Source organism: Protopterus annectens, chromosome 4.part0 (assembly GCF_019279795.1).
Source record: "Protopterus annectens isolate FY-2018-M chromosome 4.part0, PAN1.0, whole genome shotgun sequence".
NCBI classification, from domain to species: domain Eukaryota; kingdom Metazoa; phylum Chordata; order Ceratodontiformes; family Protopteridae; genus Protopterus; species Protopterus annectens.
The window spans coordinates 657,993,857-658,010,201 of NC_056733.1; the positions used below are offsets into that span (position 1 = coordinate 657,993,857).

Genomic DNA, 16,345 nt, shown 5'->3' on the forward strand with positions numbered 1-16,345 from the left:
GCTACAGCAAACAAGGTGTACCAATTTCAGTAAGAAACAGTTCAAATATGCAGGCACTATAAGCCTTTAACCAGAAATTCCCAGCACAGAAGGGCAGAGTCCAGCCTCTCCTCCCACAAGAGTGCAGACCACGAACCTTCTTAATGTAAAATAACTGGCCAGAAGCCCAAGTGCTTAAACCAGAACTAATACACTTTTAGAATAACAGACACTGAGCCCTCAATCAGCAGTTCCCAACTTAGAAGGATGTAAGCTACCTGTCCTGCCACTACAGTGCAGACCACAAACCTTCTTAATGTAAACTGGCCTGAAGCCCAAGTGCTTAAACCAGAATTAATATACTTTTAGAATAACAGACACTGAGCCCTCAATCAGCAGTTCCCAACTTAGAAGGATGTAAGCTACCTGTCCTGCCACCACAGTGCAGGCCACAAACCTTCCTAATGTAAAACAACTAGTCTGAAGGCCAAGTGCTTAATCCAAAAGACTTAGAATGATAGCTACACTTTAATCAAGTTACTACCAAGCAGTAATAAATACAATTGAATACTTTAAAGAAAGTCTGGAATAGTGCTCAAGTTATACAAACAAAGCTAGATTCAGCAGGCCTGGATCTAGTCTATGCTATAGCAAACAAGGTGTACCAATTTCAGTAAGAAGCAGTTTAAATATGCAGGCACTATAAGCCTTTAACCAGAAATTCCCAGCTCAGAAGGGCAGAGTCCAGCCTCTCCTCCCACAAGAGTGCAGACCACGAACCCTTTTAATGTAAAATAACTGGCCTGAAGCCCAAGTGCTTAAACCAGAATTAATACACTTTTAGAATAACAGACACTGAGCCCTCAATCAGCAGTTCCCAACTTAGAAGGATGTAAGCTACCTGTTCTGCCACTACAGTGCAGACCACAAACCTTCTTAATGTAAAACAACTGGTCTGAAGCCCAAGTGCTTAAACTAAAAGGCTTAGAATGAGTTACACCAAGCAGTAATAAATACAATTGAGTACTTTTAAGATGACGCAAAAGCAAAATAAAGTAGGAAGAAATACATTTTTTTTTTGAGTGAGCAAATGAGATGGGCCCAGGAGTTACAGGACAGAAACAAGTGCAAATGCATGCCTTCAAATCAGAAAGTTGAGAGAGATGGAAGACCGCCCAAACGGCCAATAATTACAAATTCTGGGCCAGAATCACTCCTTATGTGGTAGACAGGTTACCTAGTGCTTACCACTCCCACTGATAAGCTAGAAGGCTTCGCTCCAACACAGAAAGGCTTGGGGGGCTCAGAAGCTTACAAATAGTCCTGGATACAGCAAATCTGTATCTGGAACACTAATTACAGGAAAGGTAGGAAACAGGCTTACAATTTTTTTTTTCAGAAAAGTAGCAAAAACAGTAGTAAAAACAATTCACATGCAGTGCAAGCTGGCACACTTGAGTATGTAGCAATATTAGTCCACACACAGTTTGAAAAAATGTAATTAAATTAAAAAGGACTAAAAGCAAGTGCAGAAAGGGTTTATTAGGTAGAATGCGGTAAAGAGATGGGACTGGGGGAGTGTCCTAGATCAAATCTACAGTGGAGCGGGCACTGCAAAAGCCACCAAATTTAAACTACAACCAAGAACAGGGAGGTGGGTTGGGGAAAAGTTTCAACAGAGATGTGAGGAATCAGAGTGCAAATTATAAAACCACAAAAATATATACTGATCTCTGTATATTTGCACAACAGTAAGACAACAGATATCTAAGCAACAATTTAGCTCTATAATACAGAATAATACAGAAAAATATACTCAGCTCTATATATTTGCAGATAGTCTTGTAAGGCTGTCTCTCAACACACAGGTTCCACTTTAAATGCAGACTGCTGCTATTAACAGGTCAAATTAAGGGAACCTAATACAAGCTATAGAAACCAAAATGTGGGGTGGGGGTGGGAAGACAGTTTCAACAGAGATGTGAGGAATCAGAGGGCAAGGCAGTGGCTTTGTCCTCCATTGAGGCAGAGAAGGTGGAAAATGCTTTGTTAGAGATTTTCAGCAAGGTAGTTTTCCCAAAAGAAATAGTGACTGGCAGAGGTGCCAATTTCATGTCAGACCTGCTGGCTTGTCTATGGAAGTCCCATGGGGTAAAGCACATGAAGACCACCCACTACCATACCCAGACTAATGGTCTTGTTGAGAGGTTAAACTCTACAATCAAGTCCATGCTACGGGCATTTGCAGATCAACTTAAGAGGGAGTGGGACAAATATTTGCCCCATCTGTTTGCTTACAGAGGGGTTCCCCAGGAATCCACAGGTTTTTCACTCTGAGTTGCTGTATGGGCATAGGTGAGGGGACTTCTAGATTTAATTCGAGATGAGTGGGAAGGTGACTGTGAGTCTCACAAGGAGTGTGTTGCGGCATACATCCTAAACCTTAGGACAAGGCTGAGGAAACTCATGGACTTGGCCCAGGAGAACCTGGCAGAAGCCCAACAACAGAAAAAGGTGTGGTATGACAGGAATGGTCAAGCTAGAGGGTATGCTGTGGGGCAGCTGGTAATGGTTCTCATTCCTGTCAGACACAACAAGCTGCAAGCAGCTTGGGAGGGACCCTACAAGATGGTAAGAAAAGTAAGTGATGTTAACTACATGGTGGAACTGCTATGTAGACGGCAGGGGCACAAATTGTACCATGTTAACATGATGAAACCTTACCATGATAGGAAGGCCTTTGTGCTGAGCATTTGCAGTGGACTGCAGGAGGAGTCTGAGGGAGATCTGGGGACTGATCCCCTCAGTAAGGCTCGGGCTGACACCTCAGTGGAACGGGTAGCAATGTCCCAGCAGCTATCTCATACCCAGGTTCGAGAAATCCAAGTAGTGTTGCAGGAATTTGGGTACATGTTCACTGGGAAACCAGGGTGCACCCACCTGGGGCAGCACCAGGTGGATACAGGACCCCAAAGGCCTATTAGGCAGGCCACTTATAGAATGCCTGAGAGAGTCTAACAGACTCTGAGAGAGGCGGTACAGGAGATGTTGGAACTAGGGGTGATTCAAGAGTCCAACAGTCCCTGGGCCTCCCCAGTGGTGCTGGTGCCAAAGAAGGATGGCAGCACCAGGTTTTTTGTGGACTACAAGAAATTAAATAGTCACACAGAGTTGGATGCTTACCCCATGCCTAGAACAGATGAGACCTTAGAGCAGCTGGGTGGGGCTAAGTATCTTACAACCAGTGATCTTATCAAGGGTTACTGGCAGGTGCCCTTGACTCAAAGTGCTAGAGAGAAGTCAGCCTTTGTGACTCCTTTTGGCTTGTATGAGTTCACAAAGATGCCCTTTGGGATGAAGAATGCCCCAGCGACTTTCCAGAGGCTGGTAGATCATATCCTAGCAGGAGCAGGAGGGTTTGCCCTTGCTTACCTACATGATATTGCCATCTACAGCCATTCCTGGCCAGAGCACCTTTAGCATGTCAGGGAAGTGCTGGGCAGACTACAGAGGGCAGGGTTGACCATTAAGCCGAGCAAATGTCAAGTGGGTATGGCAGAGGTCTGCTACTTAGGACATAGAGTGGGGAGTGGTAAGAGAAGGCCAGAACCTGCCAAAGTGGAAGCCATTCAGGCATGGCCTGTACCCATTACCAAAAATAAGGTGAGGGCATTTTTAGGGATAGCAGGGTACTACAGAAAGTTCTTCCCCAGTTAGAGTACCATAGCTGCTCCCCTCACAGACCTGAAAATGAAGAACAGGCCAGATAAGGTAGTGTGGACCCCAGCATGTGAGCAGGCATTCCAGAAGCTTACAGAAGCTTTAGGAGGCCCCTCTGTGTTAGCCAGTCCAGATTACAGCAAATAATTTGTTGTGCAGGTGGATGCTTCGAACCATGGGGTGGTGGCTGTACTTAGCCAGATTTCTTCAAAGGGAGAAGAGCACCCAGTGGTTTATGTCTTGATCATCCAACTCGCAGCACTGTCTTGCTCATATTTAAGTTATCTTAGACTTGTGTTTTCTTTTAGAAATAGCTAGGAACTAGAAAGATTAGACTAAGTGTTTTTCTGTGATGTCAGAACAGTATTACTGATTTATTTTAAGTATTTCTGTGTAATGTCTGAACTCTTGACTAGCACTGTGTAGTAGAAAGTATTGTCTTGTGTTTTAATCATTTATTATTAAATATTTTAAAACCTTTTAACTGTGGCTATTTTGTGTAGAGATAATTTAAGCTCTAGAGCACATTGCATATTTATACAATTTACTGTCCAAGTCACTCTAAATAAGCCTTGACTGTTTAGTCACAACTACCAATTGGATAATAATATTGCACAGTAATAATTGGACACCCTTTTAACGGGCCTCTGAGTAGCTGATAAATATTAGCTGGGTGGTGGCATGGTACTACCGTATAGTCTGGGAAAGGGGGGCACAGCTGGAGAACCTGTGCCAGCCTTCCCCATAAGTGTCTGTGTGGTTGTATAAACTCTTATCTCAAAGTGTGTGTGTGTGTGTGTGTCAGCTACTTGGGCAGGGACATGAAGCACTGGTTGGACAGAGAGGGTGCTGGAGATTTTAGCTTGCCCAGCTGGCTGAGATCTGGACCCTATAGCTGTGCCAGTGGGGAGTCTTATTGGGGACCTGGAGAGCAAGGGAGCGACCAGCCCCGGACTGACTCTGATCTCTGTGTGCTCTTAAGGGAAATTGCACTTTACTATGTGCATTTGTTATCCTTTCCTCATATACGAGACACCCTCTCTGGTGTTAATGGTGAGGACTGAGGGTCCTTGATTGCTGGGCCAGGGCATGGGCGTCACATCTAGTACCAAGTGTTAACTATTATGCTGCAAGATAACATGGGGAGAGAGATATAAAAGGTATCAAAAATAATAAGGGGGGTAAGGAATGAGAGGGGGTAAAGGTGAAAAGTAGGTAGTAGAAACAGTACCAAGCAGAGAAATGAAATAAGTAGTAACAGGGAGAGGAAGGGGTGGAAAGTGAAGGGGAAGTGAGAAGAGAAGGAGGGAAAACTGAAGGAAAAGTATGAAGTGGGGTGACTGCAGTTACATTTCAAGGCAGAAAATAGGTGATGTTTGGGGGCAGTCTTGAAAACATGCGTATGGGTTATAATTCTAAGGGACATAGGAAGCTTATTCCATGCTAGTGTGGGAAGGTAGCTATAGAGGTTTTGTCCAAATTATTTTTTGGGTTTGTAGACTTGTAGGAGTCTTAGATCAGAGCTCCTAAGGGAACATAGTGGGTTATACAGAGAGATGATAGAGGATATGCTAGGGCATGAGGATGCTTTTTTTAAGACAAAGTGGATAATAAATAGTTGAGTAATTAAGAGGTGGTTGGGAAATTCAAGCCAATTAAAAGTTTTAAGAGCAAGACAGTGGTGAGATTTAGATGGCATGTTAGCTGCGAATCTAGCAACTTTATTTTATGTGATTTCCAGTTTACATAGCAGAGTTGACTATAGGTTAGTAAGGATTTGAGAGCAGTAGAAGAGGTAAGGTAGGAGAAAAACTTGGGAAAGTGAAATTCTGGAGTTAGGAGTAAGGAACCATCGGTATCTATACAGTAAGCCAAGCTTTTGATGGGTTTTCTTTATAGAATGGTGGACATGGAGGTCAAATTTAAGTTGGTCATCAATAATTACTCCTAGGAGCTTTGTGTGAGAGTCAGGTGAAATAGTAGTGTTATTGAGGGAAGAAATTGAGAAAGTGGATTTGAGATAATTAAGAGGTTTAGGTAGAAACAGGAGACGTTTTGTCCTTTTGGAGTTCAGTATCAGTTGGTTGTTAGAGAGCAAAGATTCAGCAAGAATGAACAACGTTTGAGTGAGTGAGTGCAGGTCAGAAGGATTGTCTGCAATGGAGATGATAGCTGAATCATCATCATACATTATAACGGAAGTCTGAGGGCAAGATGTATGTAGCTAGTTAGTACACATGTTAAAGCGAAGAGGACCAAGAATAGAGCCTTGTGGAAAAAACATTTTTATGGGGAGAAAAGGTGATAGACTATTATGCCATCTGACTGACTGATGTCTGTTAGAGAGGTAGCTAGCAAACCAAGAGACAGAAGGGGAGAGATTAAGTTCAGCCAGTTTAGAGAGAATGATAAGGTGGGAGATGGTATCAAAAGCTCTACAGAGATCTAGAAAAAGGCAGGACATTAGCTTATTGTTATCTCTGGCTATGGAGATGGAGTTAGTTAAGGAAATGAGAGCTGCTGTAGTATTGTGATGGGGCAAAAGCCAAGCTGGGTTGGGGTGATAAGGTTTTTATGACAGGGATAGGACATAAGTTGTTTATGCACACACTGCTCAATAATTTTGGAGAGGGAAGAGAGTATAGCAATGGGGCAATAGAAAGTTCAACAGAGTTAACCCCTTTGTGAATAGGTATAATGTGAAATTTCTTCCAAAGAGTTGGGACAGTAGATTCAGAGACAGAGCGATTAATGAGGATGGAAACTGGATATGCTATGGAGCTGGCAGCATCCTTTAGGAAGACAGAGGGCAAGTTGTTAGCAGAAGGGGAACACACTTTAATATTGAGTAGGAGTTTTTTAATACAGGAGGTAGGGATAAGATTAAATAAGAAAAGGCAATATTGTGGTAAAGGGTAGTGGGAGGAGAGCCATTTGTTGGAATAGAGGGTGACATGAGCTTACTTATGGTCTCAATGAAGTGTTGAAAGTGTCTGCGTCTTCCAGAGGAGCATTACTGGGGCAGGGGTTGGGTGTAGAGGGGCTTCCAGCGTGGAAAATATGACTGACAGAATTCCAAATCTTTTTAGGGTTACTAGATTGTGTGGACAAAGAGTCATGGTAGAAGTTTTTCTTATCAATGCGTATGTTTTTCTTGGCCAGATTATGAAGTTCCCTATATTTGTTGTAATACGCGAGAGATTTTGTTTTTGTCCAATGTTTCCAAGCAGAGTCTCTGGGGTAGACTGGGTGAGCCAAGGTGAGCCAAGGTGAGTAGTAAGATTTGACTAACTATTCTAGGGGGTGCCAATGAGTTTAAAATATTAAGGAAGATAGTACTGAATTAGAGAACAGCTTTGTCTAAAGGGAGGTGGAAGAGAAAGGACCAGTCAATGGAAAAGAGTAGATTATTAAGAGTCTCTGGATTGTAGTTGGTTAGCTTACATTCTTTGAATTTGTGAAGTTTGGGGAGGTAAGGGGAGGACCTTAGGACTTGTAAGGGGAGTGATCACTAATACAGTCTGGAAGAGATTCAGGATGATGATAAAGGTTAGGTTGAGAGACTAGAATCCAGTCAGTAGTGGAACTAGAGTTTGTAGGTTTGTGGATAAAAGTAGGAGAGGAGATAAGCTGGGTGAAACCATGAAGATGAATGCTAGTGGATGAGGAGTGTGAGGAGATAGTGAGCCAGTTAATATTAACATCTCCAAGAATGACAGTTTCATTTGGTATGTTATTAGCCAACCAATGAAAAATATCTTCAAGAAGAGGTATGTTATCAACTGGGGGAATATAGAGAGCAGCTATTGTAAGGGTTTATTACTTTTTGAGTTTGCAATTAGCAATGAGGAGTTCAGTAGGGAGAAATGGGGGAGGCAGGGTGGTGAGAGAGGTTATGGTTAAGAGGTCCTTTTTTCTGTGTTCAGTCAAGGCGTAAAATGTTATAGTTGGGAGGGAGAAATTCATTGTCTGTGGTATGTGGTTTAAGCCATGTTTCAGAAAGAGAGATTATATCTGGGGCATAAAGGTGTATCTAAGAGTGAAATTCTGTTATCTTGTTCAGAATACTGTGGATGTTAATGGAGTAGAAGAAAGGAGAGGTGTTTATGGCTTGAGTTAGGGGTTTGTGGGACAGTGATAGTTGAGCAAGTAGGAGGGGTTGAGTTACTGTTGGGGCCTGGGTTGAGGGTGATATCACCTGAGAGATGAAGGGTGTGACAGAGATGAAATAGATGTGATATGATAAAGTGAGGTAAGGGAAATTTGGGTCTGGGTTTATTGTGAGCATGGAAAATAGGCAAGACCTTTATTTTAGGTAGTGAGAATTCAGTAAAGTAGAAGAGAGAAGGTAATATGGGAGAGGTGAGATGGGTAAAGTTAACAGTATGGTAGGGGGACGTAGGAGAGTTTGGATGAAGGGTTAGATGAATGTGATAGGTAGTGAGGTGTCGTACTGGAAGAAGAAGGATGGACAAGGTCAAGTAAAAGGGATGTAGGAGAAACAGTGGTATGTACAAAGTGTGAAGTGAAAACAAAGTAGATGCGAGCTAGATAACAGAAATTAGTTGAGTTGAGTAAAGGGGGAGGGGAGGAAAAAGAGGGTAAAGTTTAAGAGGGCGGAAGAAGTTACAGAGTGAATAGAAAAGGGGAGGGGCTAGGAAGAGGTAGGTAGGGACCGAATTGGAGGTGAAGGAGGAAGAGAGAGAGTGTCTAGTGGTGGAGTAAAGGAGGGTAGGTATAAAGGAAATTGATATAGGAATGGGTGGGAATGGGGGTAGGGTAGGAGAGAGGAGTGAGCCCAAGCCTAGCAAGGGCGAACGGAGCAGGTTAAGCCACAATGAGAAACACCACACAACCAGAGGAAAAAAAACAATCAGGGTAGTCCAAAAGAGTATGTAGCCTTCCTAAAGGCTGTTTGTGGGAGAGAACCAAGTAAGAGAGCTTGTAGCGGAGCAGGGTAAGGGAGGGGTGAGCAGGAGGGACGGGAGTCTAGTAACGTATCTACAGATGAAGATAAGGGTGGATTTTAATAATACAGGTTAAATAGCTTGAGAGCAGAAAATAAGGGTGGATAAAGTTTAGTAGTTTGAGGGAAGAGTAGGGGAGAGAGAAGGTGGGGAAAAACTGAGCAGGAGCAGGGAAAAGAGACAGGAGATAGGTGCAGCCAGCCAACTCAGTATATAGTACCAGCATATAACCTAATACACATATATAAGGAAGGTTAGGGTGAACATACAAAGCTGACCTGTGCTTATTACCAGGAAGGCTTAGCACAGACCAGTGGAAGCAGAAGATTCAGGAATCTGTGTTGGGGCAAGCAGCTCTAGTCGTCAACTCTGACTTGAGCTGGGGTAACAACCTAACAAAAATAAAATAAAAGTAGAGAAATTAGGGGTCAGGTAAGTACAGGTGTAGAGGACGTAAAAGTGTTAACACATTAAGGGAGGTCACAGGGATATAGAGATAATAAGGTGAGATAGAGAAGGAAAACTAATACAAACAGGAGTCGGTGGTAGTAAATAGATAAGCTGTGACAAGTACGAAATGTAGATAAGGCAGTTATGGAGAAAGAACGCAAATGGTACTGTTAGCAGATAAAGAGAAGGTGTAGGGGAAGATAAAGCAGAAGGAAAAACAAAACAGTAGCAGAGTTCTCTCTGTAAGACACAGTTTGGCAGGCAGAGTAACAAAAATATCACAGTTGATACATTTTTAAAAATAAAATCAACAGCAGTGCAACTAACATAATAATAAAAGCAGCAGTGCAAGTACAACAGCCTTTACCATACAAGGAGCATTTAAAAAGCACATTATTCCTACAGTTTTACAGACATGCAGTATGTACAGAACAGACTGAAGGTGGCAAAGGGAGCTACATAATGTAAGCTCCTTAGCAATAACCAAAAGCTGCCACAGGTACCAAGGCAGTAGATTTTACACTGTGCTAGGAACAGCCAGCAATCAGAACAAAGGAAGGTTGCTTAAAAGCTTATCACAAGACCAGCACGACCTTATGCAAGAGTTATTATAAGCAGTGTTACTGAGGAAGATGCAACAGCTAGCAAAGTTGGGGCTCAATAGACGGCGGGAGAGGGGGTCAGGCTAGTCTGCCACTACCAGTTGCAAAAGTAAAAGTCAGAAGGCAGGAGATCAGTCACCATTCAACAATAAGTAAAAACACAGTTGAGGAAAACATACACTAGCATAGCTGTACTGTTTACAATAGCATTTCCAGTCCAGGGACAGTAATTTCTATATTCCATTGCCACATGTCCCTATTAACCTCTAGAAGTTAAAAATGGGCTTCAGAATCTCAAACACAGACAATGCAAGGCTGGGTTTATTTTATGCCTTAAAATGGATTACCCCATCCCTGCCCCAATGTGATATGGTGTAAAACAAAATAAATGAAAGAAATGTGCACCCATTCTCATGAAAGCCCAGCTACAGACATCTATCACTCTGTATGTCTGCCTGCCATGAGTCTTCTGCTCTACATGGGAGCAGGATTTCTGCCAGGTAGCACAAAGTTCCATGCAGATCTTGTCATAAAACTTTCAAATTTTCTTTCATGCTGGCAGGCATGACCAGCATTTGGGCACTAATCAAAATTAACAGCAAAGCATACATCTAAAGGTCTCCCTTGCACCATATGCACAGTTTTATCAAAACATCTCTACTTCATGCAGCAGAGCAGAAAAAGTACAGTTTTGTACCTACCATAAATGTAGATGTTCGAGGATCCACATTGCTGCAGTCCTAACTATTGGGGTAGTCCGCTGTCCAGTCGGCCCGAATACCAAAGTATATGGCTGACGTCGGTCAGGGCGCATTAGACTGACGTCAGTACGTCAGGGTACTAATGCGCATGACCGACGTCATATCCTCAGTCTTTTCTTGCCCCAGATGTCAGAAGACCCTGAAATGATAAGGCCAAAACCAAAAACTCCCAAAATACCTGCACCAAAAATATATATACAATATATACACAATCAGCAGAATATAACCTCACCTACACAACCACCCCTAAACACAGAGGGAAGGAGGAGGGTATTGGACTGCAGCAATGTGGATCCTCGAACATCTACATTTATGGTAGGTACAAAACTGTACTATGTTCTTCATTCCACATTGCTGCAGTCCTAACTATTGGGTAGAATCCCAAAGCAGAGGTAAGGGAGGCTGGCAAATCATAAGGAAGCAGGAACTGACAACATGCCTTGCAAAATAGCTGTGGCAAAACCAGCCCTAGACTTAGAGTAGAGAGGAAGGTGATAATGCTTAGAGAAAGTATGCACTGAACTCCAAGTAGCTGCCTCCAAAATATCCTTAGTTGCCACCCCTAGAAATGCTGTTGAAGTGGCAGTAGCCCTAGTGGAATGAGGCCTAATCCCAGCTGGAATCTCCTTGCCATGATGGGAATAACAAAATGTAATGCAAAGCCAATCCACCTAGAAATAGTTTGTTTTGACACAGGCTTGCCCTTGAACTCAAAGCAAAAGAAACAAACAACTGCTGAGACTGCCTAAAATCCTTAGTCCTGCTCAAATAATAACGCAATAGCCTGTGTACATCTAAAGTGTGCAAAATCTTTTCCCCTTTATTTTGGGGATCTGCATAAAGGTAGGCAAATGAATAGTTTGGTTTAAAGCCACACTAGAAACCACCTGAGGCATAAAGGAAGGATTAGTGCGTAATGATACCCTATCCTTATGAAAAATCAAAAAGGCTCCACTGCCATAAGGGCCTGCAACTCAGAAACCCTTCTTGCAGAAGTAATGGCCAACAAAAAGCAGTCTTCCATGACAAGTATTTCAATTCAGCCGTAGCCGCAGGCTCAAAAGGTTGTAGAGTAAGTTTCTCCAACACAAAATTGAGATCCCAAGCAGGAGTAGGAGCTCTACGTGGGGTCTTATATTCTTTGCCCTCTAAGAAATTGCTTGAACAGAGGATGCGAAAACAATGGTGGGTCACAATCATAGTGAGCTGAAATTGCTGCAGCATGAATCTTAATGGAAGAGAAAGACAAACCTTTGTCCAGTAACTCAGTAAGATATTGAAGAGCCACACTCAAATTTGGCTCAGTAATCTCCAAATTGTTTGCTGCACTCCAAAATAAAAATCTCTTCCATTTTTCTGCGTACACTTTCCTTGTACTAGGTCTTCTGGCTTCCATAATCACATTTAAAACTTGTTGAGGAAGGTGAGACCTGCTATCTTTCAAAACAGAATATGCCAGGCTGTTAGATGTAGAGAGTGAAGCTTGACATTGAGCATATGACCGTCCCTCTGAGACAACAGGTGTGGAATCAAGGGTAAAGGCCATGGAGGCTTCCTTACCAGACTCCTCAGTAATGGGTACCAGTGCTGCCGAGGCCAATCTGGAGCTATTAAAATCATCCTTGGCTTGTCTTGTCTGACCTTTAGAAGCACCTTTGGAAGAAGAGGCAGAGGTGGAAAGGCATACACATGAAGATTTTTCCAACTGAAAGAAAGAGCATCCACTTTCCAAGCTGTGAGATGAAACCCTTTGTGCAAAACTTTGGCAGCTGGTGGTTTAGTGGAGAAGCGAACAGATCTATGTCTGGAGTTCCCCATGACACTGTCAATTTTGAAATACATGAAGATCCAGTTTCCACTCGTGGGGATCCATGATTTGTCTGCTTAATACATCTGCTAAGGAGTTCTGTGCTCCTGGCAGAAACCTTGCCTGAAGAGTTAGTTGCAGACTGAGCGCAGTCTCCCATAAAATCATTGCTTGTCTGCACAATGGGTAAGAATGTGTTCCCCTTGTTTGTTGATGTACCACATGACAGTTGTGTTGTCTGTTAGAATCAACACCTGCCCTGGAAGAAGTAACTCCTTGAAAGCAATTAATGCAAACTGAACTGCTAACATCTCTTTCATGTTGATATGTAGATGCTGTAGTCTGGCAGGCCACTTGTCTTGTATCCACTTTCCATTTAGATGAGCTCCCCAAGCAATATCTGAGGCATCTGTCGTTAGAATCTGACTTGCCTCTGGCCGGGTCACAGAGAGTCCCTTGTTTAGGTGACATTCCTGAGCCCACCACAAAAATTCCTTTTGAATGCAAGGTATTATTTGAATGACAGTGTCCAAATCCTGGCAGTGCTGTGTCCACAGATTTTGAGATACCATTGTAGCTTCCTCATATGCAGTTTGGCATTGGGAAGCACCAGAATACAAGATGCCATGAACCCTAAGGCTTGAAGGACTGTCCTTGCAGTCAGCCGGACTGAAGAGATAGATGATGGAAGTAACTGGAAAGATTCTTTTGTTTGTCCGGGGTTAAAAGGCCATCTGGGCTGCTGTATTCAGTCTCACACCCAGAAAGCACATGTCTTGAGAGGGTACTAGACTGGACTTTATTTCGTTCACAGAATACCCTAGGCATCTTAGCACTGCTATGACATATTCCAGATGCTGTAGAAGATCTTCCTTTTCTTGAGCCAGAATCAGGCAGTCGTCCAAGTAAGGATAGATTTGAATTCCTTTTAGCCTGAAGTAAGCTATCACTGGAGCCAGAACCTTTGTGAATACTCTGGGGGCAGTAGATAAGCCAAAGGGCAATGCAGAGAAGTGATAATGAGAATTTCCAGCTCGAAAACGCAGATACTTCCTGCAACTTAGTCTTATTGGCACATGAAGGTAAGCTTCCTGGAGATCTAAAGTTACCATCCAGTGATCTTTGCCCAGCAGAGGTAAAAGCTGTTGTAACGTCAACATTTTGAACTTGGGAATGTCCAGATAAGTGTTGAGGATAGATAAATCCAGAATTGGTCTCCACGTGTTCCCCTTCTTTGGTACTAGGAACAGGCGAGAATAAAATCCTAGGCCCCTTTCTGACACAGGAACTGACTGAATGGCCCCTATTTGGAGCAACAGAGAAATTTGCTTGTGAGCCTCTGTTCTTTGAAGAGGAGGGATGTCTGGCATGCCTTTGAAAGGAGGCAAGGTATGGAAATAAAACCTGTAACCGTGGTGAATAATATCCAGAACCCATCTGTCTTGGGTAATTAAATCCCAATTTTCTTTGAAAAGAGACAGCCTTCCTCCCAAAGGTGCTGCCAGGCGAGAATCTGCTGGCAGCTGAAAAGGCAGGTCATTGGGTCTGCTTACGAAAGGACTGACCCCTGCCCTCACCAGAAGTCTGAGCAGGTGAACTCCTGTCCTAGGCCTAAAAGAACCTGAGCTCTGCCCCTACCACGTCTAGACCTACCCCTAGACTGGGAATCATAAGCAGGATATGTCCATCCCTTAGTAGGCCAATTTCTACTAAACTTGGAGGCTGCACCTGCAAAAATCTTTAACAGTTTGCATAGACTTAGCCTTGTCCTCCATTTTCTTTAAAACTGCTTCCACAGGCGAACCAAACAACACATCAGACTGTAAAGGAGCATCCAAAATCCTTGTCTTAACATGCTCAGCTAAATTCTGATCTCTCAACCAGGCATGCCTGTGAAGAACAGAACCAGTGGCAGCCACCCTGGAGGAGGCCTGCACAGCATCAAAACCACACTGCAAGGAATGTTTACCCACCTGTTCAGACACATGAACTAAATCCTGCAACTCTTTACACTCAATACCTTCAGCCAGAGCATCCACCTTAGATTTCAACTGTGAAAGAAGATAATTCTGATATTTTAACATGTGAAACTGACAATTCAAAGCACTCATGGCTAAAGTGGAAGAAGTATACACTTTCTTTCCCCATCTATCCAAAGCCCTTGCCTCTTTATCAGGAGGGACAGGATTTTTAACAACTGAGGCCTTCACACCTTTAGGCCCCTGAGAGACAGTTTCTGGGTCTGCCCTAGGACTCTTAAAAGATATTTATGAGCTTCAGGCACCCTATAATACCTATCCGGCTTAACTGGGGCAGGAGGCAAAGAATCAGGATTCAGGAAGCCTCTGCAAAACATCTTCCACCACATTCAAAACAGGAGGTATAGCTAAAGGCCTATGCTGGGGTAAAACAAGAATTCCCTAAGCCTTTTCCTGGAATCAGAGAAATCTTGACCTTCCCATTTAAAATGCTCCCTCATGGAATGCAGAGTCTCTGAAAATGAAAAATCCTCAGGAGGAGAAGAAGAAGGAGTAGAATCATCCACATCAGAATCAGAATAAGGAGGGTACTCCTGCAAGTCTTCCACAGAAGACTCAAGCCTCCGAGCATTGCTCAAAACTCTCAAACTCAGGTTCCACCCTAGGCCTCTTATCAGGAGGGGGCATAGAACCCCTAATCATAGTAATCAAATCCTCTGCCATATTAAGCATATGTTTCTTAGGCAAAGATCCTGAAGCACTAGGAGAAACCCCACAGAAGCTAAACTTGGCCTGCCCCTCAAAGAAGCCTTGGCAACTGAAGGGAGGCTCTAACCACCTTAGGAAGAGAGGGAAGAACAGCCACCTGAGAAGCCCCCTCAGCCTGGCCTACTTCCTGAGAGGATACATCCTGTAACAGTAAAGTCTCTGCCTGAGACTCCAAAGAGACACCTGGCAAAACCTCCGGCTCCACTGAGCCTTCCAAAGAACCGACGTCTGGGACTGTCGGTTCCTCAACCCTAGGCTTTGCTGCTTTATCCTTGCGCTTTTTAGCGAAGCGGCCAGAGCATCCGGCGGCATTTTATAATTACAACGCTTCCCAAACACTAACCTGGCACAGACTAACCTTCTCTTAATAGTGCGTTTGTTAAATCTAGCACAAGAGCGGCATCCAACAACGTCGTGCTCAGGCCCTAAACAAGGTATACACAAAGTATGGTAATCCCTATGAGGTATCTGTTTCCCACAAGAAATACAGTTATTCACTTTTCTGACATCCGGTTAAATACTGAGGCAAGCAAACACCAAAGTATTCCCCAACTGGGTACTTAGCCAACTTTGATTCGGTCTGAAACTCTGACTTCAGAAACTTTCAGAACGCCAACCTGCACTCGCAAAATTGCTTCTGCATCGGACCATGCGGCAAAAAGACTGAGGATATGGCGTCGGTCATGCGCATTAGTACCCTGACGTACTGACGTCAGTCTAATGCGCCCTGACCGACCTCAGCCATATACTTTGGTATTCGGGCCGACTGGACAGCGGACTACCCAATAGTTAGGACTGCAGCAATGTGGAATGAAGAACATCAAAAAAAATGAAAGAAATGTGCACCCATTCTCTCAGAAAGCCCAGCTACACTATCATCTCACTCTGTGTGTCTGCCTGCCATGGTCTTTCTCTCTATGGGGGAGCAGAGATTTTTCGCCAGGTAGCACAAAGTTCCATGCAGATTCTTGTCATAAACTTTTTTCTTTTTTTCATTGCTGCAGGCATGACCAGCAAGCATGCACTAATCAAAATTAACAGCAAAGCATACATCTAAAGGTCTCCCTTGGCACCTATATGCTTATTTTAAAAACAATCTTACTATGCAGCAGAGCAGAAAACAATCTTTGTACAAGAAGGCTTCAGAGGCTTCAACATGTAACTATACATGTATTTTATAGATATATATATATATATATATATATATATATATATATATGTGTGTGTGTGTGTGTGTGTGTATGTATATATATATATATATATATATATATATATATATATATATATATATATATATATATGCACACACATA

The 16,345-nt window shown here is 43.1% G+C and overlaps 1 protein-coding gene across 1 annotated transcript in view; it reads right to left on the reverse strand.

Moving 5' to 3' along the window:
* Positions 1-16,345, reverse strand: part of ACAD10 (acyl-CoA dehydrogenase family member 10) — a 1,588,826-nt gene that overhangs the window by 1,160,952 nt on the left and 411,529 nt on the right. The gene's annotated exons all lie outside the window — the stretch shown is intronic.